Raw genomic sequence first — 25,398 nt, 5'->3', positions numbered from 1 at the left:
AATAAAATCTTGGAAAAAAAAATTGTGCAAATATTGAGTTGTGTTACTGCCAAAGTGGGATGGTCAAAGGACAAATGTGTGACATTGCCATTGTCCCCCCCAAAGGCCAAACATAGCAGAGTGGCAAGAGCACACCCTGGTGATGTCACAGGGGTCCCCATCAGCAATCACTCTCCAGGACTGTCCTACCCAGCACATCGTAGCGCCACCAGCAGTGACTGCGGGACAAAGCTTATAACCCAGCCAAGGGAAGGGCCATCCCTAGTGGGGACTAAGCCACTCAGATTCCTGACCCTGGCCACCTGCCTCTGGATTACTGGGCTGCCCTGGGACATGACACATGTGAGGCCTCTCAGGCAGTGGTGTGCAGGTAAACAGCTGGCTGTCCAGGAAAAATAAAACCAGCCCCAGCTTGAACTGTTGGCTTATTCCTGTGGTATAAAGATTCACATATGGCTCATGTCAAGTGACCGATGGGACAGTTCTGAATGCGGCATCGGGAAGAGGTGTGCTTAACTAACCATTATGTAGTATTTTAAATAGTCTTTCCATCACAGTACATACAGAGTAGTAAAGTTATTAAGAAAGTGATTCAAGTGATGAGTTTTGAGTTATTGCCTTCGATTTTAATACAAGACATTTCATTTTCAGGAGATAGAATTGAGTTTTTAGTAACAACTATCCCGAGCTGGGGGCTCCCACAATTCCTGAGGAAGCAGCCACCCCCAGCCGCCATCCCGCACAGAAAGCCCCTGCCCCACGCAGGCTCCGGGAAGCTATTTGACTGCCTCAGCCTCTCAGGTTTTCATTTTTCTGTAAAATGAAGCAAATCCTCTAACTCACAGCGGTGTGGGGGATTAAGGTAAGAGTCCTGCACTGTATCTTGCACATGCTAGGTGCTCTGTGACCAACCGTCTCCAAGCGTTCCCTGAAGCAGACATGGGAGGCAGAGCCAGAGTCCACCTCCCTCTCCAGGTCCCCACAGCCCACCTCCTCTCTCCCCCTTCAGGAAAGAGTGGGTCAGGAGGCCTGACTCTCTCTGCATGCATTCCACATCTGTCAGCAGTCAGGGCTCAGCCCTGAGAGGGACGGGCCACGGGGATAGCAAGGTGGGCATGCACATCCAAGTTCGAGAGCTAGAACATCTGGATGCAGGTGCTGATGCCCCCACTTGCTTGTAGCAGACGAAAGTCATTTAATTTTCTTGGGCCTCAGTTTCCACATCTGTAGAGGGGCCATGCTGCCTGCCTCCCAGTCAGAATGGCGATGGAGGACAGCGCCGGGGCTGCTGTCAGTGAGGGTGGACACCAGTCATCCAGTACATGCTCATTTTGTATTGTGGTTAGGTTTCTGAATTTCCAGGCTTGGTGGGGATCAAGGGGTCGGGGCTTTAGCCCTAGGTCTGACCCGAGGGCTGTTCTGCACGCTTCCATGGTGGCATCAACGGGGGCATAGAGCCCACATCTCCATACCTACTGGGAATCCAATGACGGATCCCAACTGGAATCTGCAACGGTGGACAGACACACACACGTGCAGACATGCGTACGTTCAGCCTCGGGCCCCTAGGGGCTGTGGTTTTCCACGAGCCGAAGGCAGTTTGCTACGGGAACTATATCTGGGCAGTCCGGACCATAGACCGAGGGAGAGCCAGCGACAGCGGCTCAAGCCAGAGACCTGGAGGAAAAGCACTGTCTCTTACCCAGCCTCTGCCTTGTGCAGAAGATGCTGGCTTTGCCTGGCCCCCTGCCCCCTGCTTGCAGGGGATCCTTTAGAAATTCTGGAGACTTGGGCTTGGGGGATGGGGGATAATGTCCTCCTGCAGTACTCAAGGAGACATGGCTATAGTTAGGCGTAACTGACTTACGCCTCAGTTCAAGTCCTAGCTCTGCCACACTCAGCTGTGTGATTTCATGCAAGTTACTTAACCTTCCTGGGCCTCATGTTCCACAGCTGTAAATTGGGGAAATAGATCATACAGACTTGATAGTGTTGTTAGTAGGAAGGATGATTTTATATTTGAAGCACGTAGCATCGTGCCTAGAGCATGGCTGCTATTTGAAAATTATTGTATGATTCCTTCCAAATAGGCGTCCTGTCGCGGTTGCCTTTGGCCAGTAACACACTCCAACATAACCCCACCCTCGTGAGCAACCCGGGTCTGGAATCTGGACTGCTTTGAGCCCACCCTCCCTTCTGCCCTCTGACCTCTGGCCAGTCTGGGGCCCATAGCACATACCACCTCAGGACCTCAGCTGCGAGGGGGTCCTAAACCCACGTCCCTACCTGTCATGTGTGGCTGTCCCACACAGCCCAAAAGACAAAAAGCAGGAGGAAGCCAGCCTGCTGGCCTCTTCTGCTCCATTTCTAACAGTCCTGATGTGCTGATTACAATATCTGTATTCAAGACAAAAAAAAAGAGCTCCCACCCCACACATCCATTTTTTTTTTCTCATCCAGCTCCACTCCACCAGCCCCTCCAGGTTGGTAATAAAGACAATTGGAACACAAACCACGTTCGTGCAAAGTCACACTCAGAGATGCTGGGTGTGCATTTTCTGACGTTTGCTAGGGAGGCCATTAGCATTTCTGCTGATAGAGCTGAAGCCCCCAGCCCTGGCCTCTCACTCAACCCCACTTGCAAAGCCGGGGAAGCATCTATCTGCAAGGGGGGCGTGGCTCCCGAGAAAAGCTCTGTGTCAGACGCTGTCATCGATCCAGGGTGGCACCACGGCCCCTGTGGCCAGCCCCACTTTAAAGGACATTGTGGCTGTGTCAGAAGCTGCCCTATCCTCTGCCTCAGCCACGGGGCGGCTTTACAGTGTCCCTTGGTTTTGCCTTTCTTCCTTGTTATTTACCAGCTGGGTGCATTCGGGTGAGTTGCATAAACTCTCTGGGCTTCAGTCTTCACCTCTGTAAAATACTAATTACCTGTCCACCCAAAGAGCTGTGCTGGTAATGAATGAGACATGTCTCCGTGTCATAGCAGGTGCCTGGCATGGAGAAAAGCCTGAATAAATGGCCCCCCACCCCATTCCCACAAGGCTGTTGATATCCCTTATCCTACTCTACCCTAATCAGGTACCAGACCAGGGATGGCGACTATCTGGCATTCTTATCACCCCAAATTCCTACAAAGGCCTTGGCAAACATTACTAATCTATCCCTATTGTGGTAGGATGAGGTACAGCCCCTCCAAGATGTCCCCGTCATAATCTCTGAATTCTGTGAATATGTCACGTGCCATGGCAAGAGGAAATTGGCAGATGTGGCGAATATCAGGATCTTGAGATAGATGATGCTGGATGAGCTGGGTGGGCCCAACATAATCACAAAGGTCCTTCTACGTGCAAGAGGGAGACAGGAGAGCTGGTATCAGAGAGATGCAGCGTGAGAAACTCACATACCAAGAAATACAATCAGCTGCTAGAACCTGAAACGGGCAAGAAAAATGGATTCCCTGCCCCACCCTCCAGAGTCTCCAGAAGGAATGCAGCGCCTCCTGATACCTTGATGTTAGCCCAGGGAGACATGTGTTGGGACTTCTGACTTCCTGAATTGGAAGAGAATAAATTTGTGTGTTACAAGCCACCAAAGTTCTATAATTGGTTACAACTGGTTACAGCAGCAATAGGAAACTCATATACCCATCATCATCTTTCCCCATAATCATGTACTTGGCCTAAGAGTTCTTCCCAATATAGTGCTCTAGGCAATTAGCACTGAGAAATAGCAGATGTGGCCTTCCATCGAGCCCCCAACCCCCCACCCCTGGCCACACATTATGCCACTAACCAGGTCATCTTGCAGTACCCCGATTATAGTCTGCCCTAGCCCGATTTCCCATCTGTCTGGAGTTGGGACCTTTTCAGATCCCACCTCTGTTACTGACTTTCCCCTTAGCTTGAAACCCAACCACCCAACCACCTCTGGACCTCTTCCTGTAGGCTCAGACCCCTTAATAGCCCTAGAAAACAGACTACTCCCTCCCAGGGCTTTATTCTCTATTCCAGCAAGGGCCCAGCTTCCGTGGCTGCCCCGCGACCCATCGCTGGGGGATCCTCCAAGCAAAGGAACCCACATGAATGGCTGGATCAGAAGGAATGTCAGACCGCAGCCGGCCTCCTGGCTCCCACATCTCTCAGCTTCAGTACAAAAGCCTTCACCACAACGGGTTATGTTAGATGCATAAATTCATATCCACTGGCCTGTGGCCACCATAGGAACAAAGGCTTCTTGACGCAAACACCCAGCACGGAGGAATGCTTCCTATAGAGGAACAAAGGGGTCTCAAATAGAGATGTTTTTCTTCCACTTGGAGGAGCTACAGACAAGGACAAAGCTCCCAGGGGAGGGGTACCAAAGGGGAAAAACTAATGACCTACAGTTCAAAATGCCCTGACATCAAACACATTTTCCCCAGCATTCGTTTCTGGAGTTCACCCCAGGCAAATGTAACTACACATGCCTCCTTCTGTTGGTTCATAGACCATGCCCCTCCAGGATGCCCAATCCACCAAAAGACAGCCAGGGTACATGTGTGCCCAACACGCTAGACCATGGATGTATGTGCGCTCACCCACACGGCCCCGGGCATCCATCCCCGTGATGAGAAAGCGCACCTGCAGGCATCACAGTACATGGACTCTGGTGCCCACCTTCCAACCCGGGACACTTAGACATCCGTGTGTTGATGCAGAGGTGGTTAAACTTTGCAGCGAGCATGTGCCCAAGTATGTCACAGGAAGCACAAACACACCCATCCTGTGACAGACATAAAATTGCCCACGGGATGGACACCTCGAAACCACAGCGATTCCCACTCCACGTACGCAAGCCCAGACCCACACCAGACAGACCGCCGTGCAGCAGGCAACCTGGCCTACGGTTTCCAAATGTCTTCATGAAAACAAGCAAAAGCCAAGTAAATAGAAACAAAGGTCTTTGATGTTTTTGTTTGTCCCACAGAACTGCCTCTTGATTCAAGGGGCTGACTGCTGCAATCTGGCCACCTCTCCCAGCGGGCAACCACTGTGAACACAGGGCCCGGTGCACACTGGTAGCATGGTAATCATCTCCCAGGGGCCTTGGGTGCCCACAGTAACACGAATGTGCGTACAGACACACAAACACACACACACACACCCCTGACTGTTTGCAGCTGCCTTTTCTTTTTAAATCTCTCATATAATACACGTGGCAATCCAGCCCCCCTCCTGCTTGGCTGGGCTAAACTATTTTGGGAATTGGCGCAGATGCTGAGAGAAAAGATATTATTCCGAGATGCTCCACAGAGATCAAAGCTCCTTAATCAAAGCCGTCAACTCAGCGCACAGCGCCTTGGCGCAGCCAGAGCCCAGGTGGAGAGGGAGCCATCGGAGCCATCGGTGAGGAGGCAGCAGAACCCAGCAGTGCAACTCCAGGTCCGACAAGTGTGGAGCCGCCACCGATTCCTGACTCCTGAGGTCATCCGCGTCCCTCTCTTCTCTCACTCACCATCCCCAGATGGAAGTCTGTCCTACACAGCCCCAGAAGGATGAGAGTCTCTCTGCTCAAAAAGCCCTCTGGGAAGGAAGGTCTCCTAACCCTGTGCTGAACAGTTCGCACACTGGGGAAAGGGCTCTGTCTCTCGGTGCAGGTCGGATCAAACAGCCCAGAACTTTCATGGACTGGTCCACTCCTAGGAGTGTCACTGGGCAGGGCTGGCTGACACTTGAAGGGAGTGGTGGGAATTGGAGAGAGCTACCCCCGGGGTTGCAGCCCACTGTGGGAAAGTGGGGACCTAGGGGGCCCCATGGGGTTCTGTGTGGCCTCTGCACTGCACCCAAGGCTTGCAAGCGAGAGAACTCCTGTCCCTTCCACCCCTCTGTCCCCCCACATACATGAAGTGGTTATTAAGAAATTCAGTCATTCAACCAGCATTGGTGAGTACCTTCTCTTTGCCACACGCTGTTCTCACTGAGAATACAGTGCGAACAACACAAAGTCTCTGCCTCTGGGGAACTTCCATTTTAGATGGAAACCGGAGAGACAGATGGGGGAGGCAGGTCAGGTGGTAAGTAAGTAAAACTGATATTTCAGATTATTCTAAGTGCTAGGAAGAAAGCAGACCAAGTGTTCAGAAACATAGAGAGCATGAGTACACGCTTGGGGATGGAAGGCTGTGTTCCTCTCAATAAGGTAGCTACAGACGTCTCTTTGAGGAGGTGACATCTGAGCCCCACCTGAAGGGTGAGAAGGACCAGTCCCATGAGGAGCAGAGGGAACTGTGTTTCACACCTCGAGTGCACACGCCGGCAGATGCTGGGGGCCTGCTGTGTCTGCTCAGGGAGGGCTTTGTGGGTCACAGGGAGGCAAGTGCCCTTCTGCCAAGAGGCTGAACTCCCTGATCACTGTGCAGAACTGGTTAAAAGAGGGCACAAGTAGAAGCAGAGAAACCTGCTAAGAGGTCACTGCAGTACTCCAGACAGACAATGACGGTCACCTGGACTAGCATCGTGGCAGGGGAAGTAGACCGAGAAGGGTGGATTTGAGATTCCTTTGTAGGCAGAAGTGAGGGGCTTGCTCATGGGCTGAATGTAGCAGGGAAGGGGACTGGACAAAGCCGTCATCGGTCCACTTCACAAGGTCAAACCACCTGCACTCGGAAATCCCAGGGCTGGGAGAGACCTTCGAGATCCTTGTCCCCCAGACTTTAAATGGACGCCTGGCCCACCAGGAGGTCATCAGCCCCTGCTGGCTTGGGATGGTGAGCAGACGAGCTACAGGGCCGTCTACCCACAGCCTGATAGACAGCAGTGAACCCAGGAGAAATGTCCTTTGGGTGTGCTGAGCCCCGTCAGCCCCACGATGTCCCTTCACAGGGGCAGCACCTGGGTGCGGGTCTTGGACTTCAACACATCCCAGTTTAGAGAGTCCCCAAAGGACCAAAAGTCAATCTGTCATCTTTTTCAAGCCCTATTGTTGCATCCCTTAGCTCACAACCCAGCCACCTGGCTTAGAAAATGAAGCTAGCTAAAGCCTACCCCTGTTGTCTTAGGTCTGGGGGGAGGGTAACACAATCTGAAACTGTGTTTCCTAAAGTAGGCCCTGAAATGATGGTCCCATAAGATGCTTCATAGCAAGAGATCCTCAGGTGAATAAGTCTGGGCAATACTGTATATTACAAAGTACAGCATTATATGTATGTTATTTGTGTTTTTTATATATATATGTATATATATATATATATACATACATACACACACATACACACACACACACACACACTAAAGATACTTAGATGATACATATATGTATACGTGTGTGTTATAATACTATACCACAACCTTCTCTTGGAGTTTCACAATGCACATACACAGGCTCTGACAAGTTCTGCAGTAAAGATACCCACTCAACTTTGTTGACTAGTACATTACCTAAACTTATTGACCAAAGCAAACTTTCTTCCCAGAATACCTACTATTAATAGCTCCGCTTCGGGAAATACCATTCCAGATGACCGAGTTATGAGATGGAATTTGTTAAATGGATAACTTCAGCTCCAAGTCCCACTTTGCTCTGAACCATTTAGATGTTTTAAAGCCCAAATGGTGTTTTTGAATTCAATAACCTGCTTAGTGGGTTCTGTCATTTTTATTGGCACTTCTAGACCTGGATTCATTTACATAAATGCACTGATTTTGATGAACAAGCAGGAGGCCATTAGTTGCTTTTCTTCCTTCCTCTCAGCCCTGCTGAATTCAGATAAATTATCCCACGGCGGACAACCAGGTCTTAGATGGAATTGAATGTCTACACTCTGTTGCCCGTTTCTGGGAGGGGATCCCATGGTTGGGCCCTTTCTCCACGTTTCCCCCCTTCCTATTCCACTTTCCCGAGCACACAAGGCTGGTCGGTCAGGGTGGGGTCCCCTGGCTCCACTGGACTGGTGGCGATGGGCGGGCATGGCGGGGGGGGATCATCGTGGCCAGCCACGTAGCCAGGCCTCACTCGGCCATGGGCAGCCTTCGAGACACCCAGAATATCTTTCTTCCGGGCCTCCATGTCCTTCTCTGAGAATGAAAGAAGAGACCATGAATGCCTCTATCAGCAACGGGTTTCTTTCTGCTTCGTCGACATTTGCGGGCCAGTGGTGCTCAGTTTCCCAGAGAAGCAACCTAAAAATACAGCAACGGAAAGTGTCCTCCCCACGCACAACCTTATTAAAAGGCTGGAAAACCTCTTGAAATAAATACTTCCTTTGCAGATAAAATATCTAGAAATATTTTGCCATCCTACGTAGGATGCCAGTCCTAAAGTACAATGATCTGAGGAGTAAAAATAGTCATGGTTGTGGCGGTGGAAGGGCTCCAGAGGCCTCTGCGGCGCGGGCCATACCCTCTCCCCATGGGGCAGCTCACAGAGGATCTGTTCCGTACCCACTGCTGGAGGCCAAACCCTCTCCAAAGCAATGAATCTACTTCGCCCTCTCCTTTATGCAACAGGACCAACAGAGAGATGTGTCAGGAGTCCCTAAGCAAAAGCCATGTTGTTTGCACATTTCTTTTAGGCACGAAGAGCCACCCTTCCCTTATCAAGGAATAGCGGGAGCCCTCCAGAAACCCTCCAAACGAGGGCCAACCTTTGAAAGGATGGCAGTCTCAGCCTGCTGTGTAAATCCCTTTCTGCACAAGGGCCAGTGCTCTCTCTCTTTCCAGATGGGTAGGTTAAGGCTCAAGAGATGCAATCAACCACCTGTGTACATTCAGGCACATTGATAACTGCACCGGGCCCTTGTGTCCTCATGGGTAAAAAGTCTCCTTGTGGGATGATAATAGAAACCACCTTATGTTGTTCTGAGGACACATGTAGAGTATATGTAAGTCTGCGTACAAGGCATTTGGAATAATGCCTGGTATGTAGCAAGGACTCAATAAGTGTTGGATAATAGTAGGATTAGTATCATTGGTCCAAACCACATGGTTAGTAACTGACAAAGCGAGGCTTCAAAGCCTGTTCGGTTTCACCCCACCACATCTATCTCACTCTACCACATTATTGCTTCCAGAAAGTTTTGCTTTCTCAAGCCCAAGGCTTGTTTTTTTGATTCATGTGGTAGAAAGCATGGCTACAGAAGGTCCCTGTATTTTACCCATTACTGCTCAGACATTGAGAGAGAAACGGATCTCCTTCTTTCAGTCCCAGCACCAGACTTCCCAGCGAGGGAAGAAGCTGGTGACGCCTTTGTCACGTGCTTACCCTGAGATCACTTATGAGGGCGCCAGTGGTGGGGATCCAGCAGAAACCAGGTAGCTCCTGCTGAAACCCTACAGATTTGCAGAAGGGGCTCCTGGAAAGGGGGACATGAAGCATACAATCCTATAAGCATCCCTTATAAGTGGGGTAGCCATATGTATCTCCGAGGATTACTGGGATGACTTCATAAAATAACATATATAGAATGTTTAGCACACAGTAGGTATTCAATGAATGATAGCTACTTTTATTTCATCAGAAATTTGTTACTGAAATAAAAGCCAATTTGCTAGTCTAGCCTAAGAAGTCTTCTGGAAACAAAGAGAACAAAACCCCCACCAGTTACAGAGGACCCCCGATCACCTTACATGTGTATGGGCAGGCTCGGTTGGGAAAGGGAACAGCGTCAGGGGGTCATGACCACAGAGGTAAGCTGGGACTAATGCAGAGACTGAAGGCAGATGTAAGGCCGGTAGCCAAAGAACACAGAGGCTAGAAGTCATGGCCCTTCATGTAGCCAGGAGACCAAAGCCGAACTCCTGGATAGACAGAAGAAACAAGGAGGCTTGGAAGTCCTTCCACCTGCTACCTCAAAGAAGCTTCCGCTGGGAATGGCTGGGCTGCCCTGGACCACATTTGACCCACTTGAATATTTTCAACTTGCAGTGCTGAAGCTTCCCTTTTTAAAGAGGAAAGTCATTGCCACATTCACAGGGTGTGGGTCTATACACGTGGATCTGGACCAACCAGGTCTTGTATTTTAGCCCAGAAGGTGTGGGACAACCTGAAATTCCAGCATCCTTCAGAGAAGTGAAAGGCCCAAAGATTTCAAGAAAAGAACTGCTTGCAGAGACTTGGATCTCTTCTTTTTCCCAGCATGAAGCAAACGAACAGCTTCCTGGGCTCAAGGACTATGGGCAACAGAGCCCCTTCTTGGTGATGTGCCCCTGAGTTACAGGGGGTCTTCTGGAGGACAGACAGCTGTGGATCCAGAGCTCCTTTCCAAGGGCAAGCAAATCTCCATCTTCCCAGCGATACTCAGGGCAAGTCCTTGCTTCCCTCAGGGGAGACAAAGGTATTGAGAAACTGGCTTGGAAAACAGAGCCTGACCCAGATAGAAAGATGCAGATGTTCAGAGAACAACACAAACATGTCTGATTCCTTCAGGAGCTGGCAAATGTGTTGTCCACATCTATTGACCACGTCCCTAATAGATGAGACTCAGGCTGGTGGGAACAGCACTCAAACAAGCTGCCCGGTATTGACCCTAATTTCACGAGCATGAGGTTCAATTAGCCATTGAACTAGATATGGACCCAAGAGCTGTTTGAAGCTTTGCAGCAATGCAGATGCCAGTCGATGACCCAGACAGCCTCTTAGGATGACTTCCGACCCCCTGGCTTCCTGCCAACCCCCACCTGCCTGCTATCCTTAAGGTAAGACTGCCCGGATCAGCAGACTGCCTTTCTTACTGGTTCCACTGCCCCCAATCTCTCTCTTCCAATCTCTCCTCCACACTGCAGCTGGAGTAATTAGTCTCAAAAGCAAATCCGATCACATCACTCCCCTGCTTCAACATTTCTGATGACTCTGCACTACACTGGGGATTAAACCCAGACTCCTTAGCTTGGTTTGTCTCACCTGCAACACTCTGGTCTTGCTGCCCAGTAAGACAGCATCTCTTGCCAATTTGTTACCTGATTTGTTCCCACTTTCCTCAACTCAACTCAACTTTTCACCCAGGCTGATGGAGATACTACTCTGTACTTGCTAAAAGGCAACTTCCTCCTGGAGCCATGGCTAACAGTGATGGATTCTGAGGCTCTAAAGGATGGCAGGGTCATAGATAGAAGGTGCCTGGGTCCCTGAATCATCTTGGGAAGAGAGTAGCTAGAACCACCCAGCTGGGAACACCAGTGCTGGACCTTTTGCAATATCAAGAAACAGAGCTTGATTGTGTGACATCACTGACACTTGGGGACATTTGTTATGGTAGCTGGCACATTCTAATTCACGTGCATGTTCTCTTAGCCCATAGGCCATTGTGTGTGTGTGTGTGTCTTCTCTCCCTACAACATCTTTCTCTCTATTTTCTGCCTAGAAAACCCCTAATTGCCCTGTTAAACCCTAGCCTCCCCTCTTCTGGGAAGCCTATGTTGGTTCTCCAGGGTGAGTTAGGAGCCTCATCTCTGAAGTACCCCATAATTCTGCACTTTTCTTCTACTAATGTCCCCTATCCATGGAATCTTATCTCTTCATTTGTCCACCTGCTCTAGTAACTAGATTCTGGGCAGGGACTGTGTCTTGTTCATGTCTGCATTCTCAGGGTCCCTTCCCAGGGTAGAAGTAATAAATGTTTGATGAATGGATGGATGGAGTATGTTAACACATAGATTTGTGAATGGGCTGTTTCTTGGTAATGGACATTCACACAGTGCCCCCTCCCTCCCTTGTATGTGTTGAGGTCAATAGGGGCACAGTGAGATGCAGTAGCCCAGGCTGTGCGGGAGCCCACATAGAAAACTTGCTAGACTGTGGTTGGTGTAGAAGCCAGAGCTCAGGGTTTTCTGCATGTTGTAGACACAGGTGAGAGGCAAGAAAAAGTCAGGAAGCCTTGGCTTCCTGAGTGTAACTTTTTAAAGCTCTCCCATGTGCTAGGCAATTTAAATGTATTATTTCGGTGCATCTGTCCTCACAACTCTGGAAGTCTGCTGTTATTACCCCCATCTGGCAAATAAAGAAGCAGGCTCAGAGAAGTTAAGTGACTTGCCCAAGGCCACACAGCTGGTATTTGTCAGAGCTGAACTCCAACCCAGGCCTGTCAGTCTTCTGAGCAGGGACACAGTGCATCTCAGTGGGAAAATGCAGAAGTGAGACATGCCTAGTTTCTCCGGGACACCCAGGGCCTGGCCCTGCACAGATATGAGGCCTGCCCATGAGTCCTGGTCCGAGCAAAACATTCAGAAGTTGAACATGGGCTGAAGGAGAGAGTAAAGAAACAGGTCACTTTTCCCCGGGGCCCAGGCTCTGTCAGGCAGGCCTGATTTGTATGGCTGCTCCAGACTCTGGAGAAACAAACACTGAGCTGTTGGGTCAGGTTCCCCTGTTTCTCAGATGAAGGAGTCAGACTGGAGCCAGCACATTTCTCAACCCCCAGGCCACCACTGACCAGGCCTCCCGGGCTCTGTCTCCACTGGCAGCTGTGAGTGGCGCAGCCTCTTGGCAGGGTGAGTGGCCCCCGGCTCTGCTGGCAGGTAAGGGCCCAGGGTCCCGCATGCCAGGGCCCTCCCCTCTGTCTGGGAAGACAGATCCAGGAGCTCGGCCAGGAGCCCCGGGCCCCGGTCAAGCCTTCGCTTGCCTCAACAACCTGGCAGCTGTGCAGAGGCCCCTGAATTGCTGGCAGGCAGATCGGGAAGGCAGAGGTCCTTCTGGGATGTGACTAGGAGGGGAGGGGAATGCAGAGAGACTGGGAGGAGTCTGGGCCTCAGAATGAGCTAGTTCAGTGGTCAGCATCTGAAGAGGGGGCCTCTACCAGGCACTCTGATGGGAAGAGATCGCTCCTGACCCCGAGGAGCTTAGCGTCTGGAGGGGGAGATGGATACAGGGCAGTCTTGGTGCAGTGTCAAAGGGAGGCAGCAAATTCAGGCTGTCCCATTTACCAGCTATGTGGCCTCAGTTTTCTTGTATGTGAAGTGGGACTAATAATATCCACTTAAAAGGTTCAGATGAGAAGCATATGAGGATAAGTGTTTTGTCCATGAAGTACTTTGCTCATAAAAACAGTACTTGCTACAGGATCTCTGCCCTCCCGATTAGAGAGATTCCGTGGAAGTCAGGAATCTGACTTATATTTCTTTTATAGCACCTATCAAGTCTTACTTAGATGCCCAAGTAAGAGAGAGATTGAGTGTGTATCCCAATGGGAGAGAAAAACTGCCATCGATAATAACCTCAGGATGTACGTCTCTCCCTACTGGGCTTGCTCTAAGGAATCAGCCTTTTTGAACTGACCAAGGTGAAAACCACAAGACAGGGAACAGCAGGCGGGAAGGGCTTGGCCAGTCTAATATTCTCATAATAACGAGTCTGGATCATCTAAACTTGATAAAACCTCCTTGAATAATCGAGGGCAGACGGCAATTGTGAGAATAATCCGATTGAGACAGCACTCTCGGTTTGCAAAGCTCTACCACGAACATCTTTTCATCCAGAGGAACCCAGGGCATACGTGTTGAAGGACAGAGCCTTGCAACAGCCTCCTAACGAAAGGTACTAGGTTCCCGGTTTAACTGAGAAGGAGGCCAAGGCTCCGGGAGGTGAATGAAATTGCTAGACAAAGGTGGGTCCCGTTTGATGTCGAACCTAGCGTCCTCCATGCCATACACCCCTTCCCTACAGTACATGGGTATGCAGTCACCCTCCACCAAGCCAGACAAACAGGAAATCCAACCAATACGGCTGCTCTCAGTGTGCTGGTCTTGGAGATGGGTCTTTGAAGCAACATGTCAGAGTTATTCCCTGCACCTCTACCCCGCCTGCCAGGAGGCAAGTTCCCCGGTGGGTGGGAACCGTGGAAAGACTAGAAAGGGGCCACTGGCACAGCTGGAATGCAAACAAACAGTGAGGCTGGTGAAAGATTGGCTCGGGTCTCTTTTGCTGATGGAGGGTGTATAAAATATGGAAATAAAAATTACACAACTGAGCTGTCTCCCAGGAAGACGATGGCTAATTAGATGTCTCACAACACACTGCTTCCTAATCACGGAGCCATCTTCACCTTCGGGTTGCAAACCCCAGCCACGAGCCAGGCATGATGCCCAGAGAGGCTCTGGGGGCTCCAGGGGTCACCAGAGCCACCACTTAGAGCACACTCTCCAGGGGCCATGCTCTATGCTGGGGAGGCTTTGCCTTCATCACTCACTGAATACAGGTCTCCTTAGAAACCCCAAGAGTGACATTCTCAAATGTCCTCATTTGCTACGTGAGGACGTTGGGCAAGAGGAGGTTATAAGAGCACCCTAGTCTTGGTGGGGAGGTAAAGGTGGTCACCGACTTCAGAAACAAAAGGAAAGATAGCCCTATATCCATAAAGAAAGAATTATTTTTGCTTTCTCTCTACATGGGCATTTTACAGGGTGACAGAGGTGACAAATCCTGGCTTGTCAGAGCTGGAAAGACCTGGTCGCAGCATCGAGGCTGGCATTACAGTTCTCCTTTTCCCTGTTTAGCAACAGGACCCTTTGTCAGACTGTAATCTTGTAGGGAACTGTAGTGGATAAAACAGAAGGAGGAGGCGCCGCCCTGGTAGTCGCAGGCCCCAGCCAGCAGCCTTTGCCTTCCTCCATTCTTGCTGTGCTCTCCGTCATATCTTTCTGGAACCCTAGGGTTCCTTAGAATCCAGTTTGAAAACCACTGTCCTCGTTCAACTCCTGCCTTTCCTTGTTCAACATGAAAAAACAGAGATCTGAAAAAGCGAAATGATCTATCCCGTGTCAAAAAGCCAGTAAGTGGTAGAGGCAGACCCAGAAATCAGGCTTCCTGTTGTTTAGGTGGAGGACCTTTGGGGGGACCAGGCAGCCTTCCCTGCTCTAAACTACTTCGCAGAGGAGTATGGATAGAGATGGTGTAGATATTTATCCCATACAGATCCAGAGAAATGAAGATAAAGATATGTAATTTATTGAGTGTTCTTTGTGCCAGGCTATGTGGTTCTATTAGGGGCTCCAAGGTGGGGGAACATGGGCCCTATTCCTCAGGAGCTCACAACAGATTTGGGGAGACAGAGAGAGAGGGGCCCCCATGGCAGCCCCACAACCCAGGAGGTGGAGGAAACCTTATCCAAAGTGCCCATGACAGCCCATAGGAGTACAGAATGGGAGAGTCCTCCTGGACTGACAGGGGTGAGGGCTTCTGAAAAGGGGATGCTTGGACCAGCAAAGCTGGGACCATTGATGGGACCATAATAGGGGAGGCGCTGAGAGCAAACAGTGCGAGGCAGGAAAGTGCCTCGTGTGATGGCAGATCCCCTGGAACTATCTGAAACAGATCGGCTCAGCCTCTGCCATGTCCCCTTTGCTACCAGGATTTGTCCTTCCTACCTGAGCCCACCTTGCCTTTCTGGGATCTATTTAGGGGCTCAGCCTCTCCATTTCCAGCAACTGTTGTGAAGATGGGAGGGAGAAGAGGGGGAGAGCAGGAGAAAGAAAACTAATTCTCTAAGCCTGCTGTGTGAGTGTGTACGTGAGTATGTGTGTGTTTGTGTGTATGTGTGTACATAAGATAAAAATACCACAGATACTGAACACCACTAGCATCTACTTCTCCCTACTTTTAGAGGCATGGTTAACCTTGGGGGAGTTGCTTTACAGGGCTTTATTGTTGACATCACTATTCTTCTTACTATTATTCTAGGAAAATGCCTTGATGGCTTCTCTGATCGTTGGCCTGGCAGGGGAAGGAGAAACATGACAGAAGGGAAAATGGGTCTGCCTAAAATGACATTTGAGCTTTGCTCCCTGGAAGGCCCAGAGGCGGGATGGGTGAAGACAGGGCAGTGGCCCTGGGAGCGTGGGCTCAGAAATGGCGTGGGAGAGAGGAGGCCGACAAGGGAAAGGAAGACAGAGCCCCGGCATGGAGCAGGAGGCACACATGGACAGGGAGACAGCGAACGGCCACCTGGTTTCTGAGAAGACAGAGCTGTTTTTGCCTACTCATGTACTTCCTATAGGAGTCTGGGGCCCCAAGAACCTCAGTGGCCCTGTGGAATGAGGATGGATGATGGGGCGGGAGAGGGGGTGCTGAGAACAAGGTCAGGAGACCGATGCACTGGGCTAGAACAGGTGAACGTCTGGGAGTACTGGGGAGAGGCTGCTTCTTGGGGTAGAGGGGACAGGGCGTGAGCTGTTTGATTTGGAGAGTATAGTGACAGATGCTGCCAGAAGGCTGGAAGGCCAGGGAGTTTGGTGCACCTGGATACGTGTGTGCGTGTTTCTGTAAGTGCGCTCAGGAGTGCCAATCCCCATGCGATTGTGCGGGTAAATCCAAGTGTGTTTGTGGGTATGGGTAGGCACGTGGGAATGAAGAAATGCCCTGTATATGCATGTGTGTGTGTGTGTGAATAGGGCCCAGACTTCAGGATCTGTGGGTTACATGTGTCCACAAGAACACAGATGAGCACGCGGCCATGTGGGTGTGGGTGTGTGTCACCGTGTGTGTGTAGGACTACGGCTACGGGGATATCTGTAACTGCGTGTGTGCATGCATAGATGTGCCAGGAGTCAGGCAGGCCCGGCTGCCTCTGATGCGCCTGCCTCCCCACAGGGTTCAGCACGGCCGGCCAGCAGGGCTCAGGGCAGCAGGGAATGGGGGGAGGATGTTCCCGGGCGAGCTCGCCCCAGAGCCCTAGTCCTTGCCCAGGAACATTCCCACTTTCCCATTCCTGGGAAGGAACATAATGTCCACTGGCTCCTCTCTTTCCTGATGAGTCCAACTCCCTTGTCTTGGGCTGCAAGGAGCTTCCTGGCCAGGACAGGGAGCATCCAGGGAGCCAAACCCTCGGGGCAGAGTGGGAGGGAGACACACCGGCTCCAAGAGTGTCAGCAACAGGAGGGCTCCCGGGTGACTAGAGGAGCCGTCATTTATTGGGTGTTTGCCATGCACCAGCCCCGTGCAGAACATTTCACAGGAATAAACTCACTTAGGCCTCCTTACAGCCATGGTTGCTAGGATTACCATGATCTCATTTGGACAGATGAAGAAATTGAGGCTTGGGTTAAGGAACTTGTACAACAAGGCCCAGGTAGAGCTGGGATTGGCCCTGGGGTTCCCCGACTCTGGAGCCCAAGGGCTCAACCCTGCAGGAAGAACCAATATCCCCCTCCATTCCCTCCTCCTTAGGGCACAGACAGGGGGACCGAAGCCCAGGAGGGCACCTGCTCTCTTACCAGATTTTCTTCTATGCTGGGCTGTCTGCTAGGAAGTCCAGGAGATGGGTAGGCTGGAACTGTGGCAGGGGACCTTAGAGACAATGGTGATCAACCTTTCCACTTGGGAAAAGGCCACACGGAAGAGTCCGGGGCACTCTGTCCCACTGCACAAACTGGGACTGCATAGGTCAGAGCAGCTCCTGTGGCTCACGGCCAGGGGACTGCACTATGGACAACCTTCCACTCCCACGGCCGGCATGGTCCCTGAGACCACAAAGTCCTAGCCCAGCACAGCAAGTGTGTGAGCCTCTTGGCCCCCAACTGATCCTATATACCTCAGCCAGCCTCACCTTTTCCAAATATCTTTTTAGCACCTCAGGGCCCACTAAGTGCCAGGCCCTACTATGCGCTGACCCTTTTCATATCATAAATGACACATATTACACTTTCCATTTATTGTCTCATCTCATCTCCATAACTTTATTATAAGGTTGATGTGATTTCCATTTACAATGAAAACAAACTGAGAAACAGAGAGGTTAAGTCACTTTCCCAAGGACACACAGCTTGCAAAAGTTGGAACCAGAATTTGAACATGAGCCTGACTCCAAAGCCTGTTTTCAGTGATCAGATTATCACATTTTAGCCTTATAATACTCTCATGAAGTAGGGAATATTTAGCCCAGGATCAGAGACAAGGCACAGAACTGTTAGGTCACTTGCTAAAGGATACATATTGAGTAAGGAGACGACACAGGATATGAATTCAGGTCTGTGGGAACATCAGTGTGCTTCTATAGCCAGACATTTGAGACTGCATTTTAAGAATGTGTGGTCAGGGGTGTGTGTGTGTGTGTGTGTGTGTGTGTGTGTGTGTGTGTGTACACATGTATGTGTCTGTGGTGGATCTTTCCATCTTCTTCCTGCCACCCAGCCCCTCAGCTCTAGCCAAGATGGAAAGATGGAACTCTCTACCCTGGGTTCCAGGGAGGCCATTCTCTTCCTTACTCCACTTGTTTCTGCCCCTCTCCCTCCCCTAACTCTCCCCTTTTCAGATTTCTCATGGTCTCCGAACCATGTAACTCCTTTCAGTGCCCTGTTCTCTTCAACATGACTCAAGGTTTTTTTCAGCTGATTTTTCTTTGTCCAGTCCTATCTCTGTATCAAATCTGGGGCTTCCCATTGCCACAGCTTAGCAGATGGCTGGGCCCATGGTAGAGATTCAGACCATATTCACTGCTTCTCCTGATGATAAGATTGAGTCTTGAGTCACCAGGGACCCATCCATCTATTCATCCATCATCTGTCCAACAGATATTTATTAAGTAACTCCTAATAATATCCCAGGCACAGTTCTAGGTACTTGTTTACATTAAAGAATGAAACCTAACAAAAATACCTGCCCTTATGTGTCTTATTATCTACAAGGGAGACAAAGACAATAAAGGATAAATAAGTAAATTAAATATTAGAAGATGATGACTAAGAGAAAAAAGAGCAAAGGGTAAGGAAGAATCCAGAACCCATGGAAAAGATGATCTTTAAGCAAGACTTGAAAGAAGGACTGAGTTAGCCAGGTGACTATCCATGAGAATATGCTCCAGGTAGAACAGACAGCAAATGCAAAGGCCCTGAGGTGGTTGTGTGCCAGTATGGCTGGAGAGGAATGACCTGGGGGAGAATAATAGAGAAGCAAGTCAGACTGTACAGGGATTTGACAGCCCACTGTAAGGACTTGAAGTTGGACTCTGAAGAAGAGGAGGACTTTAGAAGCTCCTCCTCCTCCCCACCCCCACCCCAGATCTTTGTTTTCTGCCTTTTTATCATTCAGGTCTGAACCAAAGCTATTTCCTCAGGACCTTTCCCAGGACCACCTTATCTAAGTGGCACCCTACATCTCACCATTCACTCTTTATCACAACTACCATAGTTAATCTTTTTCATAGCACTTGCTGTTCTGGAAACTAGCTGATACGGGTTTTCTTGGTTCCTGCGGGGTTTTTTTTTTTGTGTCTTCATCCACAAGAGGGGAAGTGGCTGGAAGACAGCGGTTGTATCCGTCTTGTTTAGTGTGGAATGCCCACTGCCCAGAACAGTTCCTCACAGCACCAGAGCCTTGTACAGTGATGCAGCAAGTAGCCTGTCACCCCGACTACCAGTCCAGGAACAGCCTGATGATCTCCCATGGGCTGGTCACCAGCTCAGAAACCTCACTCCTGTCGGGAAGGCAGGTGCGTGCCTTCTGCCGAAATTCCATCCTGCGCCTCGTCCAGCTGCCACCATCCTCCTAAAATGCCCTCCTAACACCCACTAACATCAAGTGCCAGGGTTTAAACTAAAGTTATAACAAGTCAAAAGAAGCCATTTGCAAAGCTGAGCCTTCCTCTCTGTCCCTCAACTAGGTCACCAGAAATAAATAGCTCTTCTGCTAGAAATTCATGGCATTGCCCTGCAGGTCCGGTCATCAAGCTGGTACCCAGAGAATTCCACAAAGAAAAGGGGGACAAGAAGTGATAGAGAACCTAAGAAGGGCTTGACACAGATTTCATCACGTAGGCTCCCAAACAAGCCTGCAATGCACTGTTTTTATACCTGTTTCACAGATAAAGAAACTGAGGCTCAGAAATTTAGTAACCATCCCCATCCCCATATGATGTGGTTGGTTTATGACAGAGCCAGCATTCAGTCCTAGTTCTGCCAGACCCCAGACTTCATGCCGGTGCTCACCCAGCTTTAATCCAGCACAAAAACCCATTCTTCGGAGGACTGAAAGGAATCAAGCAAAGGAAAATAAGAAAAGTTAAGGAACCCGTCTCAGTGGCACTGGGGTTGCCTAAGAGCCGGCTTGCCCCTCCTGCTAGAGGAGCTGTCGTGAGCCCAGCATTGCCCCAGCAGGAGCGCCCTGTCCCTCTGAGAGCCCTGTCTTCTCCACCAACCGGAGCACTCGGAGCAGCCCTGGGGCCTGGCTCGCCCCGCCTGGGTACTCCACAGGGAGTCTCCTGTGGCCGGCCTGCCAGACTAAACATTCCCTCTCCTGGCTCCCCCTGCTCTGCTGGCCAACGTGTCCTAGGAGAATCTCAACAACAGAAGAGAGGGATCGTTTACACGCATCTGTGGACACCCTTGGGAGAGAGGTGGGCATGGCCCCAGGCTTCCAAACACACACGCACAGGGAGGAGTGAGCCTGTGGACACTGCCCGGGGGAAGCAGAGCAGCCAGCAGATCGACAGTGACCACACACCAGACACACACACACACACACACACACACATATCCACAGACGCAGAAACAGTTATCTTTGAATACTGATCAAGAGAGGTGGGCCCACACTAAACACACACGCACAGAAATACCCGGACGCTGCATGCCCTGGGCTTCTGGACCCTGACAGGGACACACAGGACTACATGTGGACACATCCACATAGTGCAGGGCTCTATTTTGGAAAATAGGGAAAAACACCGTGCCAATGTTTCCATTGTGTGCTGCTTATAAAAATTTTGCAGTCAGGAGAGATGGCCCTGAGCTGTGTAGCTCTGTGTGGGCTGTCAGAGAAAGTGGGGACCATGAACACACACAGCTCAGAGCTCATGTGGGGTCGGGCCAGGGGCTTGTATCGACAGCGGGGTCCCCCAGTGGCTGATACAGAGGCAGTTGGAGCCTCCAGCTGATAGGCTTATGGCTTCAATTTCCTGAAAGGAAAAAACAAAAGCACACCAAAAAACCACAAGCCTACCCTAATGGTTGCTTCGGGAAGATTCACTGACATCGCTTTTGAAGCACTGTGCCCAGCACATTATAGCCTTTCAATACACGAAGGCTGTCAGTGTGATTAAGCGCCCAATACCACTAACTACACGAAGCGTTCCATTGTCACCTTTGATGCTGTCCCTTTCCGAGCTGATTCCTTATAACACTGTATGTTTCAGAAATATGTGATAATATGTGTATGAAATGCATTTATAATAGCAATAAGTATGAAAACAACTAATATTAATTGAATATTCACTCCGTGCCAGACACTGGCCTGAGCACTTTACGTGCATTATCTTGTTTGACTTTCACAACAACCATATGAGGGGGTGCTATGTTATACCCATTTTACAGATGAGGAAAATTTCCCAAGTGGAGTTTAAATGTGAATGTAAATCCATTTAAGTGCTGAAAAACTCTGTGGGTGTGTGTGCGTGTGCATGTGCATGTGTGTGTGCCCACATGCATGTGTGCGCATGTGCACGTGTGCATGTGTGTGTGTGCATATAGTAGGTATTTATTGTCAAGGAAGTCAACCAGTCAAGTGGGCACTAACCCTCCCAGCCTGTCAGGCAATGAATTCTGAGTTTTCCTCAGTTTGGGGCATGCAGCCACCTGGTGACTCTATTATGGTTCTCTTTTGGACGTTAATTGTGAGCACGAAGAGATGGTCCAGGAGGTAGTCCAGAAGTCACAAAGGAGAGGACCATGTTGGATGTTAAAAATGAGAATTTTATGGTGGCCGATTGGGTCTTTAAGGAAAAGTTCCAAAAAACAGAGGGCACATAGGGGTTGAGGGAAGTTCTGATCATAATCCATTGTATAAAAGGAGCTGAGGGAAATTCCAGACAGAGGCTCTGAGAAGAGGAAAGCTACAGGCCCCTCCACTCAGCATGACATCCGCCACCTGGCCCATGGAGCTGGGTGCCTGGGGGGCTCCCAGCATTCAGACGTGTACCCACCACGTCGATGGGATGTATGCTTAAAAGATAATGGGGTACCAAGAGTGAACCCTAATGGAAACTGCCTTTGGGGCAATAATGTAGCACTCTGATGCAGAAAGTTGATAGCAGGAAAGGCTGCCTATATGTGGGGACATGGGAGGATATTCCCCTCATTTTTGCTATGAAAATAAAACTGCTCTAAAAATAAGCATTATAATTAAGAAGGGAGAGAGAAAGAGAGAGAGAGAGAGAGAGAGAGAGAAACGTGTGGAACTCAAAGACAGACATAAGGCCCTCCAGGTCCAAGGGTTTCTACTGGTGTTCTAAGTAGCCTAAGGGTTTCTGGGCCACCAGGGCTGGGGATGGAGTGGAGAGCCACAGAGCCAGCAGCCTGGAAGTGTCACCACTCCCCCTACTCCAGCCCCCTTGGAGCCCCCTCCAGTCAGAGCTGCCAGGGATTTTTGCTGGTTTTATCAACTGGGGTTCTGCATAAACTCCAGTTGAAGAAGGACTGCGTTGCTGGTCATGTTTTAAAGATGTCTGCTTCAGAGGCTCAAATGTGAGTGAGACCACCCCCGTCCCACTGGTGTGGACAACCTGCGTCTGTAGAGCCCTCTTACAAAAGGGCCCCAAAGGCAGGCGGCTCACCTTTAGACCCTAGGGCCAGGTGGGGCAGGTAGAAAGCACTTAGTAATTATTTATTGCATGAATGAATGGCTAATTTGAGTTTTACAGCAAATCTAATAGGTGGGCAAGGCAATTGGGGGCAATTTTTAGCCATCTTATGTCACATTTATTGAGTTGCTTACCATGGACCAAGCACTATGTTAATAAATCCTCATGAATTAATTAATTTAATCCTCATTCCTCACCTTTGAGGTAAGTAATATATAATCATTGATGAAACAAGGGCACAGCAAAGTTCACTAACATTCCAAAGGTCACATAGCCCGTAAACAGCAGAGATTCCAACGCTGGCTGCTTGGCTCTTAACAACCATAAAAATTGCTTCAACCCAGCAAAAGCCAGGCTGGGAGAGTTGTAGCGACCCCTCAAGTCCAAGGGAAGGTTATTGGTAGGGTTCTGGCTTGGATCTCAGATGCCCTCCCACTCAGTGCATCCTGACATCGTGACTACAGCCTGGACAGGGCAGGAGATAGCCAGCTCCCCATCAGAGAGTAAACAACAGGACAGACCAAGCCTGGGAGGCCAAGGGCAGCACTTTCCAGGAGATCCACCCATACCCAAGGCCTGTCTGATGCAGAAACAGGCTGGGGAAGAAACAGGAAGACATATTCAGAACAATAATAAAAAAGAAAAATTAAAAACACATCTCTCTTCCTAAGGCCTCTGATTCCATTCACAGCCTCAGCTCAGACACTGGGTGGACCTCAGTCCCTTGGGGGAACTTTTCCAGCTATGTCTATCTGATCTGGGAAGGGGCAGACCTGAGCCCGAAGTGGTACTTCATGTCCAGGCACATAGGCAGGGAGACTCGGGCTCTTACCCCTGCATCCATCTGTCCATCCGTCTGTCCGTCCATCCAACCATCCAACCAGTAGAACTATAAGAATAAATGCCAACATCTGTTCTTAAGCTGGTTGATCTCTGGGCTTCCTCTCTAAAACTGAAGGCCACCATTGGAGAACTGGATGTAGGCAGGCGATGACAAAGATCTCCAAGCGACAAGGCATTTTACCTGGGAGAGGCTGTGTTATATTTATATTATAAAGCAGTCAGAGACATCTGGGACTTTGAGAGTCCCTTTTAGAGAAAGCTCAGAGCCACAGTTAGAGCCCACATCCATGCAGCACGTCTCAGCTCATGGTATTCATCGCCTTGGAAATAATTTCCTGATTTCCTCTCTCTTTCTCTGCCTCCTTTCCTCTGACTTTCTTGACTGCATAGAGGTTACTACCTTGCATTAACTTATATATTTTAAGCTTCCTCACATCCTTTTTGGAATAAAGTTGAATCATGAAGAGAAAAGATGATTGAATTAAACTCTTGCAGATGGAATAAAGAAGGGATTTATTTCGGGAACTGAGAGGAGCTCCCTGGCAAAACCCCCAGATGGAGAGTTCAACATTCCCCGTTACCCTCACCCATGTCCCTGAGGACGTCACTGCTGTCACACGAAGGACAGCCTCTTGCTCGCCAAGAGACGGCAGCGCGTCAAGGAGCAAGTGTCAGACCTGATTTGGGGCATCCGAGGAGGAGGCCCCTGCCTCGGTGTTCTCAGCATGAAATGGGGATTAGACTAGTTCCTGGCCTGCAGGACTGCTGGGAAGATGAGTGGTAAGAGGTATGTAAGGCTAGCTGCTAATGCTGCTGGGCTTGAGCTGACCATGACTGAGGCCAAGTTTAAATCTCTGTACCACAGCCCCCGAGGACAGCCTCAACAGGGCCCTCTCCCTTCCACTCGGGCTTTGAAAGCAGAGCAGGAGTAGAATCTTTGAGAGCACAGAGGCTCGCATGGCCGAGAACCAATTTTTCAATTAATCATACATATTGAATGGTTACAGCCTCCCTAGTTAAGGCTGGAGGAAGCCTGCAGGGGTCGGTCTGCTAAGCTCTCAGGGCTGTAAGGAAGTGCAGACACAGTCCAGGCTCTCAGAGAGCTCAGTGTCTACCCAAGGAGCCCAGCCTGCAAACCACCAGCACCAGCACCAACAGGATAGAGCTGTTCTGGGCCCCATCTTGCATTTAGGCATGTGCCCGTGCTGTCCCCTCCATCTGGAGCACCATTCCATCCCTCAACCCTCCTTCAGATCTCTCTCCCTCTCCTCTGCAAGTTTTCCTTGTGTTTCTACACACTTGTTCTTGATGTCTTTTGCAATGCCCTTCTCTCCCTCCTCTCCTTTTCCTTTTGTCAACTTCAATCTTTGTCCCAATTTTGTATTTGGAATCAGTTGCTGTCCTTTTGGTAGTAATGCAAATGACCAAAATATGCCTGCAGTGTATTAATTCATTAATCAACCTCATGTGTTATCTGCTTTTACAAAGGCCTGTGCTGGTGTGTACGGCAGAATAATGGTCCTCTAGAGATCTCCATGACCTACTTCCCTGAGCAACCCCCCCAAGATGTTACTTTACATGACAAAAGAAATTGTGCAGGTGTGATTAAGTTAAGGATCTTAAAATAGGGAGATAATCTTAGATTATCCAGGTGGACCCACTGTAATCACAAGGGTCCTTAAAGATGGAAGAGAGATGTGGGCGAGCGAGAGAGGGTAAGGAGCCGTGAAGACACAGGTCCCAGTAATGGGACAGATTGCGGGCCAGGGGCTCCAGAGAAGGGATGTGGGAAGCCTAAGGACACCAGAAAAGGAAAGGAAAGGGCCTCACTTATTGCCTCCAAAAGCCTTGTTGACATCTTGATTTTAGACTCTGACATCCAGAAGATAATGTATTTGTGTTGCTTTAAGCCACAAAGTTAGCAGTAATTTGTTACAGTAGCAGTAGGAAACCAACAGAGCTGGCCGCTGAAGAGAGTGATGAAACTGTTTCTCACAGGAGAGTTTTTATTTCCTAGTGTC

At 49.8% G+C, this 25,398-nt stretch overlaps 1 pseudogene; it reads right to left on the bottom strand.

Moving 5' to 3' along the window:
• Nucleotides 1-7,863: 7,863 nt before the first annotated feature.
• Nucleotides 7,864-25,398, bottom strand: part of LOC125079789 (RNA-binding protein with multiple splicing-like) — an 80,685-nt pseudogene continuing 63,150 nt past the window's right edge.

The sequence above is a fragment of the Lutra lutra genome, chromosome 10 (genome assembly GCF_902655055.1).
Source record: "Lutra lutra chromosome 10, mLutLut1.2, whole genome shotgun sequence".
Lineage (NCBI taxonomy): Eukaryota > Metazoa > Chordata > Mammalia > Carnivora > Mustelidae > Lutra > Lutra lutra.
The sequence above is the reverse complement of the archived record's forward strand: the minus strand, read 5'-3'. Positions and strand labels throughout refer to the sequence as shown.